The sequence below is a fragment of the Oryza sativa genome, chromosome 7 (assembly GCF_034140825.1).
Source record: "Oryza sativa Japonica Group chromosome 7, ASM3414082v1".
NCBI classification, from domain to species: Eukaryota; Viridiplantae; Streptophyta; class Magnoliopsida; order Poales; family Poaceae; genus Oryza; species Oryza sativa.
In genome coordinates this window covers 6,423,277-6,434,444 of record NC_089041.1, presented here as the reverse complement: position 1 = coordinate 6,434,444, position 11,168 = coordinate 6,423,277, and the positions used below count along the sequence as shown (strand labels likewise).

At 45.5% G+C, this 11,168-nt stretch overlaps 1 long non-coding RNA gene across 2 annotated transcripts; it reads left to right on the top strand.

Moving 5' to 3' along the window:
- Window positions 1–9,714: 9,714 nt before the first annotated feature.
- LOC136357470 (uncharacterized) lies at window positions 9,715–10,833 on the top strand. Of its 2 annotated transcripts, none has more exons than XR_010742761.1 (4): window positions 9,715–9,872; window positions 9,955–10,125; window positions 10,205–10,463; window positions 10,569–10,833. It is a non-coding gene; the product is annotated as an uncharacterized lncRNA (long non-coding RNA). The 2 variants fall into 2 exon arrangements; XR_010742760.1 differs by having other exon boundaries at window positions 10,205–10,484.
- Window positions 10,834–11,168: the final 335 nt, after the last annotated feature.

The window sequence follows — 11,168 nt, the reverse complement described above, 5'->3', positions numbered from 1 at the left end:
GGACTACAACTAAAACACCCCGATTTCTTTGCCACGATCTGATCTGTACGCATGCACCATCCCACGTCCACGCAAATGAATGCGATCTACCAAAGTTTATGCAATGACTGGGCACGACGAGGACATAGTAAGTCTCTGCCCAAAGCAATCCTAAGTGAAGGCCTAACAACCTTAAGATCGTGCACATAAAGGTTTGACTGAAAAACAAACATGTCATACAGCTAACTGAAAAAAAAAATGCAGTTTGCACAAGCTTTACTCCAATAACATATACACGGCAAAAATATAGCTGCATCTAGTGTCCTAATATTTTGTTAGGACAATATAATTGCCCCTAATAACTAAGTATGTCTGTGAGGGTAAACGGAACGAACAACTTGAGATAATAGAAAACAAGAGGAGATGTCCCCTCAAAGCCCATCAGCGCCTCTAACAAAGGTTGGGTTCCACTCATATAGTGTCGTGACCTGGGTTCAGGAAATACCCACGCAAGGTTACATTGTTCATATCTACTTGTGCTTCAAACTTGCATCACCATCTCAGGGTAGCATCGTCCTCTTCTTAGTAAATTAAGGGGGATGAGTAGGTGTTGGGCCACCTAGATTCAAGGGCGTGAGGCTGGTAGGTAGCGGCATTAAATTCCTAGTAGTACAAGGGTGGCCATTTAAACTAGTCTTGGTTGTACCCCTCTTTAAATGCTTCATATCGCCGCGAAAGTTAAATATGGACACAGCTGCGAACACCACCATTCAGGCCTAAAATTGTATATATATTTCAGAACAAAATTTCTGAAATTCCACAATTCAAACTTTGTTTGAATATTTCATACGAAATTCCCAATAGAATTTTCAGACTCATATAGCTTGCAGTATCATACACTTGCTCGATCAATTTGAGTGTATGTATGTACGTGGGATCAAATTCTGTGATAATTTGTTGTAGCTCTGTGAGCAAAGGACGGGATTCTATTCCATTATATATAAAAAATGTACATGGGATAGCAGTCAATACGAGATAACTTGATATTAGACCGGATCACATCGGCCAACTTGGCCAATTACCCGAGCGAGGCCCACCCAGATTTTTACTGTGTCTAGCCTTGGTTGACAATAATCAACCCTTGTTATTATATTTTCATACAAATCATATCAAGAAACTTTTATGCAACCAAATTAACTGTTATTTAATCATTTGTCCCATTAAAAAACATTAAGGTATTGGAAAATTTGGGAGGAAGATGATACTTTTTACCAACCACAATCAGAAAAATGCTGCCTCAATTTGAGATGCTAGCTCTTTCAATACACTCCAATGTGCATATCTTCTTTAAAAGATATCACCTACCTCCTTCTCAATGTATACAATGAAGATTTAAAATAGTAGTGAAATACGAGAAAAACCCGAAGATCGATTTTGTTAAATGTGCTGTGAATCTTGAATATTCTAACTACTGCCAAGTTCTTGTAGCAAAACCACAATCCATCTATTTAGTAGTTAGTACCAACTACCAAGTAGCTAGTAGTGTTTCCACATCAGTGTATTCTGCCAATTGACTTAACCAATAATGCTCACTAGATCCTCGCTCACCACTCACCACCCCTGCTCCTAACCTCCAACCAGCAGGAGTGATGAACAAACAACATACTTCAGTACACCTCGTTCAAACATAGCAGAAATCAGTACCCAGCTTGATGACCAAACAATGGAATGGGAGCTTCACTCCCGATGCATCCTAACCATAACATTTGGCATAGGTTTACAACAGATTTTTGCATGAACTTAGTTAGATTTCATCACCAAGAAATTAAATTTAGGCACTGAATATGATCAAACCGGTAAGACTACAAATATGATGGCCATGGACAAGTGGATCATGGATGGACAGAATGGATGTTGTTCGCTACCTTTAATTTGCTATAGCTTTTACTTCATTCATTTCCTGTCAATCAATCAACCATGATGTTACTCTCTATGTTATCAGAGTCAAATATATGTGTATACAGTGTTGCACACTACGCCAGATCCTCACACCTCTGACGGGATACCTGTGACGGGCAAACGATTTGGTCACTAGTGACCATTACCTCTGACGGGTCAGACGGGATAACGTCACCGGTGAGCCATCCGGCCGCGGACCGTCACAGGTATCCCCTCACCTGTGACGGGCCGAAAGGAAAACCCGTCAGAGGTATACCAGTGACGAGTTTTGCTTCCAACCCGTCACTGGTATCCCCTCACCTGTGACGGGCCGATACATTAGAAGCCGTCAGAGGTGATGGGCCGCCACCTGTGACGGCTTTCATTTCTGGCCCGTCACAGGTAAGCGGATACCAGTGACGGGCAGTTGGCAGTTGGTGGAAGATTGCCAGATGCCGTTGTATGATGGATGCAAGTCGAAGCACAGCAAGTTGTCATGCGTGTTGGAACTCATGAAGCTTAAGGCTAGTAATGGCTGGTCGGACAAGAGTTTTACAGAACTCCTTGAGCTGTTAAAGGATCTGTTGCCAGAGGGGAACAATTTACCTCAGACGACATATGAAGCGAAGCAAGTATTATGTCCGTTGGGCCTGGAGGTCAGAAGAATTCATGCATGTCCGAACGACTGCATTTTGTATTACAAGGAATACGCTGACTTGGATGTCTGCCCTATCTGTGGGGCATCAAGGTACAAACGAGCAAAGAGTGAAGGTGAAGGAAGTAAGTCAAAGAGGGGAGGCCCAGCAAAGGTGGTGTGGTATCTCCCAATTGCGGAGCGCATGAAGAGAATGTTTGCGAACAAGGAACAAGCTAAGCTTGTGCGCTGGCATGCCGAAGAACGGAAAGTCGATACTATGCTGAGGCACCCAGCAGATTCAGTACAGTGGAGGACAATCGATAGGATTTACCAGGAATTCTCAAATGACCCAAGAAACATGCGTTTCGCAATGTGTACGGACGGCATTAATCTTTTTGGTGATTTGAGCAGTCGTCACAGTACATGGCCAGTTCTGCTTGTTAACTATAACCTTCCTCCCTGGTTGTGTTTCAAAAGAAAGTACATTATGCTTGTCATGCTCATTCAAGGACCGAGACAACCTGGCAACGATATCGATGTGTTCCTTGAACCGATAATCGATGACTTCGAAAGGCTATGGAATGAGGGCACACGAACATGGGACGCATATGCACAAGAGTATTTCAACCTCCATGCGATGCTGTTTTGTACCATCAACGATTATCCGGCCCTTGGCAACCTTTCTGGCCAAACTGTGAAAGGGAAATGGGCGTGTTCGGAGTGTATGGAGGAAACAAGAAGCAAATGGTTGAAGCATTCACACAAGATGGTCTACATGGGTCACAGGAGATTTCTCCCAAGGTATCACCCGTATAGGAATATGAGAAAGAATTTCAATGGACACAGAGATACAGCCGGACCCCCGACAGAGCTAACAGGGACAGAGGTGCACAACTTAGTGATGGGAATAACCAACGAGTTTGGAAAAAAGAGGAAAGTTGGAAAGCGAAAAGAGAAGAGCACATCGAAGGAAAAAACAGATGAGCATGTGGAAAAACAAAAGACAAAAGAGAGGAGCATGTGGAAAAAGAAGTCAATATTTTGGAGACTACCATACTGGAAGGATCTTGAAGTTCGCCACTGCATAGATTTGATGCATGTCGAGAAGAATGTATGCGAGAGTTTAATGGGATTACTGCTTAACCCAGGTACTACAAAGGATGGTCTCAACGCCCGACGAGATCTGGAAGATATGGGTGTTCGGTCGGAGCTACATCCCATAACCACGGAATTCGGCAGGGTTTACCTTCCTCCAGCCTGCTACACTCTCTCGAAAGAAGAGAAGATTGATTTGCTAACATGTTTGAGTGGTATAAAGGTTCCATCTGGTTACTCATCAAGAATCAGTAGGCTCGTTCCACTGCAAGATCTTAAGTTGGTTGGAATGAAGTCGCATGATTGCCACGTTCTTATCACACAGCTGTTGCCCGTTGCAATAAGGAATATTTTGCCTCCTAAGGTGCGACACACGATCCAGCGGTTGTGTTCCTTCTTCCATGCAATCGGCCAGAAGATCATTGATCCCGAGGGACTAGATGAACTACAGGCAGAACTTGTGAGAACCCTATGTCATCTTGAGATGTACTTTCCTCCAACTTTCTTTGACATAATGGAACATCTTCCGGTGCACCTTGTGAGGCAAACAAAGTGCTGTGGTCCAGCATTCATGACGCAGATGTATCCTTGCGAAAGGTACCTGGGGATCCTTAAGGGTTATGTATGGAACCGTTCACACCCCGAGGGGAGTATCATCGAGAGTTACACCACCGAAGAGGCCATCGAATTTTGTGTGGACTACATGTCAGAAACATCTTCAATTGGATTACCACGATCTCATCACGAAGGGAGGCTTGACGGTGTTGGTACTGTTGGAAGAAAGACTATTAGGTTGGATCGGAAGGTGTACGATAAAGCTCATTTCACGGTACTACAGCATATGACTGAGGTGGTGCCGTACGTTGACGAACACCTTGCAGTTATCCGACAAGAGAACCCAGGCCGATCAAAGAGTTGGGTCAGGAATAAGCACATGTCTTCTTTCAACGAGTGGCTGAAGAACCGAATTGCCAGGTTGCAGAACTTGTCTAGTGAAACACTTCAGTGGTTGTCACAGGGTCCTGAATGGAGTGCCACCACCTGGCAAGGATATGACATAAATGGATACACCTTTCACACGGTAAAGCAAGACAGCAAATGCACAGTGCAGAACAGTGGGTTACGCATCGAGGCTGCTAGTGACGGTGGTCGTCGTGATCAATACTATGGTAAAGTTGAGCAAATATTGGAGCTAGATTACTTGAAGTTCAAAGTCCCGTTGTTTCGTTGTCGATGGGTCGATCTTCGCAATGTAAAAGTTGACAATGAAGGTTTCACCACTGTCAACTTGGCTAACAACGCGTACAAGGATGAACCGTTCGTTCTCGCCAAACAAGTTGTTCAAGTGTTCTACATAGTTGACCCGTGTAACAAGAAACTACATGTTGTTCGTGAAGGGAAAAGGAGAATTGTTGGATTGGACAACATTGCAGACGAGGATGATTACAACCAGCACGTCCACGGCATAGGTCAAGAAATACCTCTAGAAGAGGAGGAAGAAGAAGATGAAGTTCAATATGCACGTGTCGACCATGAGGAAGGATTATTTTTGTAATTTATGTACGTAGTTTATGTCTACATGTCTGTTATCTGTATGACTCTAATATGTTCGCAATGATCAATAGTATATTGCTTATGAAATAGTCAAATAAAATAATTAAGTGAAGCACCCACTAGAAGTGAAATAAAATAATTAAGCAAGTATAAGCATTGGAAATAAAATAATTAAAGTAGTATAATAATGAAGTGCAATTACTACTGATAGTGAAATAAAATAATTAAGTATAAAAAAATATGTAGTGTATGTGAAAATATGTTAAGGAAAATAAAAGAACTAAGTGAAATAAAATAAAATAAAATTGCTCTAGGCAAACTCACCTGTGACGGGCTCTATCTGTAGGGCCGTCACAGGTGACATCACCTGTGACGGCCCAGAGTGTTGGGCCCGTCACAGGTGGTCTTACCTGTGACGGCTCCACGGTTGGCGCCCGTGACAGGTGAGGCCACCTGTGACGGCCACATAGTTGGCGCCCGTCACAGGTGAGTTTGACTAGGGTTGACCTAGTGTTGGACATCTTCTAGATCGATCCAGATCCGGCACCCACTCTCACTCACTCACTCTCTCGACCGCCGCCTCGCCTCTCTCTCTCTCAATCCAGACCCTCCTCGCCGCCGCCTCGACCTCTCCACCACCCTCATTGCCACCGCCCTCTCCACCGCCCTCCTCGCCGCCGCCCTCTCTGCCGCCATCTCCGCCCTCTCCGCCGCCCTCGCCGCCTCCCTCTCCACCGCCGCCTCCTCACTCACTCTCTCGACCGCCGCCGTCCTCTCCACCGCCATCTCCACCGTCGCCGCCTCAACCTCTCCTCTGCCCTCTCCGCCGCCATCTCCGCTGCCCTCTCTGCCGCCATCACCGCCGTCCTCTCCACCGCCATCTCCACCGTCGCTGCCTCAACCTCTCCTCCTCCCTCTCCGCCGCCATCTCCGCTGCCCTCTCTGCCGCCATCTCCGCCCTCTCCGCCACCGCCTCCACCGCCGCCCTCGCCGCCGGTCGTCCTCTCCGCCGTCCGTCCATCGACTTCCCCGACCTCCCCGACCCCGACCTCCCCGACGCCGGGATCCCCGACCACCACCGACCGCCTCGACCTCTTCGCCACTGCCTCTCCGCCGCCGCCACCAGGATCCAGGATGACTACGGCCTGCGCCGCCGTCTCCAGGTACGCCGCTTTTCCAAGTATGCCGCCACCCTCCCCCATTCCTCCTTTTTTTCGATGGATGAATTGCATTGTTTAGATGAATGAAATGTGATTTGTTGTTTCGATTATTGGTGCTGCTGTATAGATGAATTAAATGTGATTTGTTGTCTGTGGATGTTTTGGATGAATGTAGGGGCTAGATTTTATATACATGATTTTGCTGCTGTCTATGTTTGCCCTTGCTGTCTATGTTTGCCCATGCTGCTGCCTATGGTTGCAACTGTTAGTTAAGTGCAACTTGAATGTGGATTTAAGTGCCATTTGGACATATAACCATTCATGGAGTGTGTACTGCTATATATGTTGCTAGACCTATTGAATTTTGTGGATCATGTTTACATTTAGCTGAAAAAGGATAGGTCAGTGTAGTCCATGGACGGAACCGACCTAGACACCAAAGTTCTCCATGCATTTTGTTTTCTGTCATTCTTTGATGATTTATATACCCTTGCTGCTGCTGCCCAATGTGTTCCTTATTAAATGGCTAGTGATGAATTGCTCAATAAGAACAGATTATCTACACTTGTTCATTTTTTTCCCCTACACTTGTTCACTTGTTCCTTATTAAATGGCCAGTGTAGAGTGGTTATATACCTCTACACTTGTTCTTTTTTTATGCATAAGAACAGATTTTGTGCACTTGCTCTTTTTTTATGCATAAGAACAGATTTTCTGCACTTGCTCTTTTCTTCTGGATTGATAAGAGGAGTATATCTAGACATGTTGTTTTAGTTAATTTGCCCCTGCTGTTGCTACCCCTGTGGCATATATACTCCTCCTACTGCTGTTTTATGTCAATCATGCAAATTCTGTACCCTTGCTGCTGCTGTTTTTTAAATTTGCATGATTGATTCAGTGGTTATATACCTCTACACTTGTTCTTTTTTTATGCATAAGAACAGATTTTCTGCACTTGCTCTTTTGATGTTATGATTTCCTCTTTTTATCCCTTCATGCAAATGATTGTAATTGATGCATATTTCTCAGCAAAACTGAGGCCATATCTTTCATAGTATACCCCGTATTACATTGGATCTAATGCTATTTAGTCTAATGGTAGGAAATTTATAATCTTTTTCGCGAAAGTTAAACCATGTCAACGCCCGGCGCAAACCCGCCCTCCCCAACACCTGCGAGGATCCAGGAAGAAGCAAACCCAGCCACAGAGGCAGTTGCCGAAGGTCATCCCGCGACAACGGCAAACCAACAACCCGAAATTCATGGTAATTTATAGGATAAATTTTCACCACATGACCACATAAATTTTAGCTAGCACCCCTTAGCAAATATTGCCTTCTGTTTGTGCTGCAGAATTGCAGCAGGAACAACATACGTCGATGTCGGGAGGGACAAGTGCAAGTAGGTCTAGTAGAAATCCGCGGTCACAAAATATATGGCCGACCACAGTGCAAGTTATAAGAGAGGTTGACGCTAGTGGTAGGCCCACGGCGCCCAGGACTGTCATTGGAAGATGGTCTAACTGCTGCGGGCTAGCGGCACGTGAGAACTTCGGGATCCTCCATAAAGATATCAGGAAGGTCACAGAAGCCGAGAAAGAGCGAGCTTGGACGGCAATGGAGAAATGGTTCACATTTCCAGCCGAAGCAAAGGATAGGCTCAAGCGGAAGGCATTCCAAAAGATGGGCAAAGCTTGGAAGAATTGGAAGTCGAAGCTCTTCACCGAGTTTGTCAACCCGCCCGGCAATCATACGTCGTTCGATGAATACCCTCAAATAACCGAAGCGGTGTGGGAGGAATTCTGCTCTCTCAAGACCACCCAAGAGTTTAGGGAATCAAGCGAGGCACATCGCGTACTGCAACAGCGGAATGAGCACCCGCATCGGCTGGGCACCGCAGGGTACATCGGCAAGGAGGCAATATGGGCCCAAGAAGATGCAGCCGCTACAGCAGCGAATGTCCCTGCCCTGTTTTCAGACATCCCTGAACAAATAGCTCGCAACTGGGCGCGGGCAAGGGGTAAGGTCAACCCGGACGGCTCTGTCACATTTGAGAACAAAAGTGATGCCGTCGTCTATCAGGAACTGGTGAGTTCACTACTTAACCTAACTAATTTCCGTTCGTATAAAGTACAAGTTCGTATAAACGACTATCTTCTTTTCTAGTTGGGCTTGGTTGCTGAACAAGCTTCACAAAGCGAGGTTGAGTCCGCGCCGAAGAGGCGCGAAGATGACATCCTCACAAAGGCGCTCGGAACCAAAGAACATCCTGGCCGAACTCGGGGAATTGGTAGCGATGTGCCCTGGAAGCATGGACTCCCTCAGTACAGCTCCCAATACAGGAAATGGAAAGTCTCCAAGGAAGAGAGGGACGCTCGTTTGAAGGCCGAACTTAAGGTTGAGGTCATTCAAGAACTAGAAGCTAGCATGAATGCAAGGGTGGAAGAAAGGGTTAACAAGGTCCTCGCCGACATGAATAGGAGTGTACAACACGACGCGAGTCCGTCACAGCATAGGAGTAGTTGTGCATCCACAGAGGTGCCGGCCCCTGGTCTCCCGATCGCACCACTAGCTGCAGTGGACCACATCGAGGTAATTGTTGTTATCCGATCCATATCTAATAAAAGACATTTACACATTCCAATATTAAATTCAAACTTTCACCTTATGCAGGGCGCAGCACAGTGTGTCCTACTAGCGAGAGTCCACCCAACTTTCGCTCCTGAAGTCGCTGAGGGCATGGCTTTCAAGCCCTCGGTTACAGACAAGGTCCACGGCGCAGACCTGCTAGCTGAGTATGCCAAGGTGTCCATCGATACAGTAAAGGACACCTGGTCAGGCTATCCGCTGCCCGTGCCCCCAAATGATGAAATCATGACTTTGGGCGATGCGCGCAAGACGTTCATACAATGGCCCAAAGAAGACATAGTTGTGAAGATGACTCCTCGTCCAAGTCGACCGACGGAGCTTACACCTCCCAAATCTAAGCTATCAATTGAGGCTCCCCGTGGACCGGCATTGTCAGTACCTCATTCTCCCGGTGGAGCTGATATGGACTTGGCAGATATAGCTCAAAGCTTGGCTCCAATAAAGACCACAAGAAAGGCCGATAGCTCCCCACCACTTGTCAAGGGCCAGAAGCGTGAACGCGGCAAGGGGAAGGTCGGGGAGTTGGCGCCGGAGCCAAAACGGGGCAAGGCTGCGACGTCGATGCCGGTGAGCAAATCGGGGAAGGTCGTGAGGGCGCCAGCCCAATTTGAGCTAGGCATGCCATTGGTGGAGGACAATGTACATGTTAGCTGTGATGGGTATTGCTTGCCGAGAGCTACATAAGCAATACATGGAACTAAGCAATGCCAAGCGGAAAATGAGGGAGTCATCCATAGTTGGACATCACGACCACCAGCCGTTCCTATCGTCGCCTGCCTATATAACTATAGGCTTTGATGACCTCTTCGACCTTTTCAGGATCCGGAAGTTGGACACTGGTCTTCTAAAATGCTACTCCTTGTAAGTGCATACCTTCTATACTTGTGATATGACTGGACTATATCTCCTAATTAAATTAGTTCTAATACGTAAATATTTTAAGGTTGTGTTGGATCGAGAGTCGTCGCCATGGTAATCAGGTTGGGTTCCTTGATCCATCCATGGTGAATGAGGTTAATTTACGACAGAGCTTCACTGAGGTGGTTGACTATGTCAACCGGTGTTTATGGGCCCATCAAGACAAGGAGTACATCATGTGCGCACACAACCAAGAGTAAGAGGACAATACCCTTCGTGTATATTGTTTTTGAAGTTAAGGTTCTTAGTACTAATGCTACATAACCACTGCACAGGCGACATTGGATTCTCCTAGTCATCGTACCTAAGTGGAGTAGGGTTACCTACCTTAACTCCAATAAGTCCAAAGATTATGATTTCAGTGAAATCACCAAGGCCTTAAATATGGCTTGGGGCCCATATGTGGAAAAGGGTGGTAGGCACAAGGAGGGCAAGAACGAACTTTATCATGACACCAAGTTTGCATGCGCACAACAGATCGGAGACCAATGTGGTTTCCACGTGTGCCACAACATGTCAACACTTCTAAGAGAGGTGAAAGATTTCGACCCTGAGGTTGTTGCTAATGGCGAATAAGCTCATTTCAATATCTACATTACTATTCAAAACGTGCTAATTAACCTCTTATTTATTAAACAGAAAGGTAGAGCTGGCTTCAAGATCTCACCCATCAACCCCCCCGCTATCAGAGGCGAAGTGTGCGCCTTTATTCTTGCAGAAATAATGAACAAGAAAGGACGTTTTCATGCCAAATAGACTCATGAACTTGGCTAGATAATTTATTGTGATGTAAAAAAGATGTTTTTATAATTTCTGGCGATGTAAAAAATTATGTTTTTATAGAGTGCAATGTAATTTACTTTCATATGTGCAATATTTATGGTACTTTACTAAATTGTCATCACATTTGATCAACTATCATTTATGTTGTACTATTCATATGTTTTCTCCTTTTTTTTCCCTTATTGACAGGTTGTGGAGGTTCACAACGAACAGAATACAAGAAATTTTGGTAATCATTTGAGGACTTTCATGGGGTATGAATTGTGTGCTATAATAAATTAAATTGTTGCATATGTGATGTTGTAAATTGTTGCTTTGTGATGGATCTGTGATATGTGATGCATCTGTGATGTTGGGCAGTTGGGGAATATGTGATATGGAGGGGGGGTGACTGGTACCTGTGATGTTTCTGTTTTTCAGAGGGCATGGCTAGCAATTCCTGAGGCTAGCCAATAT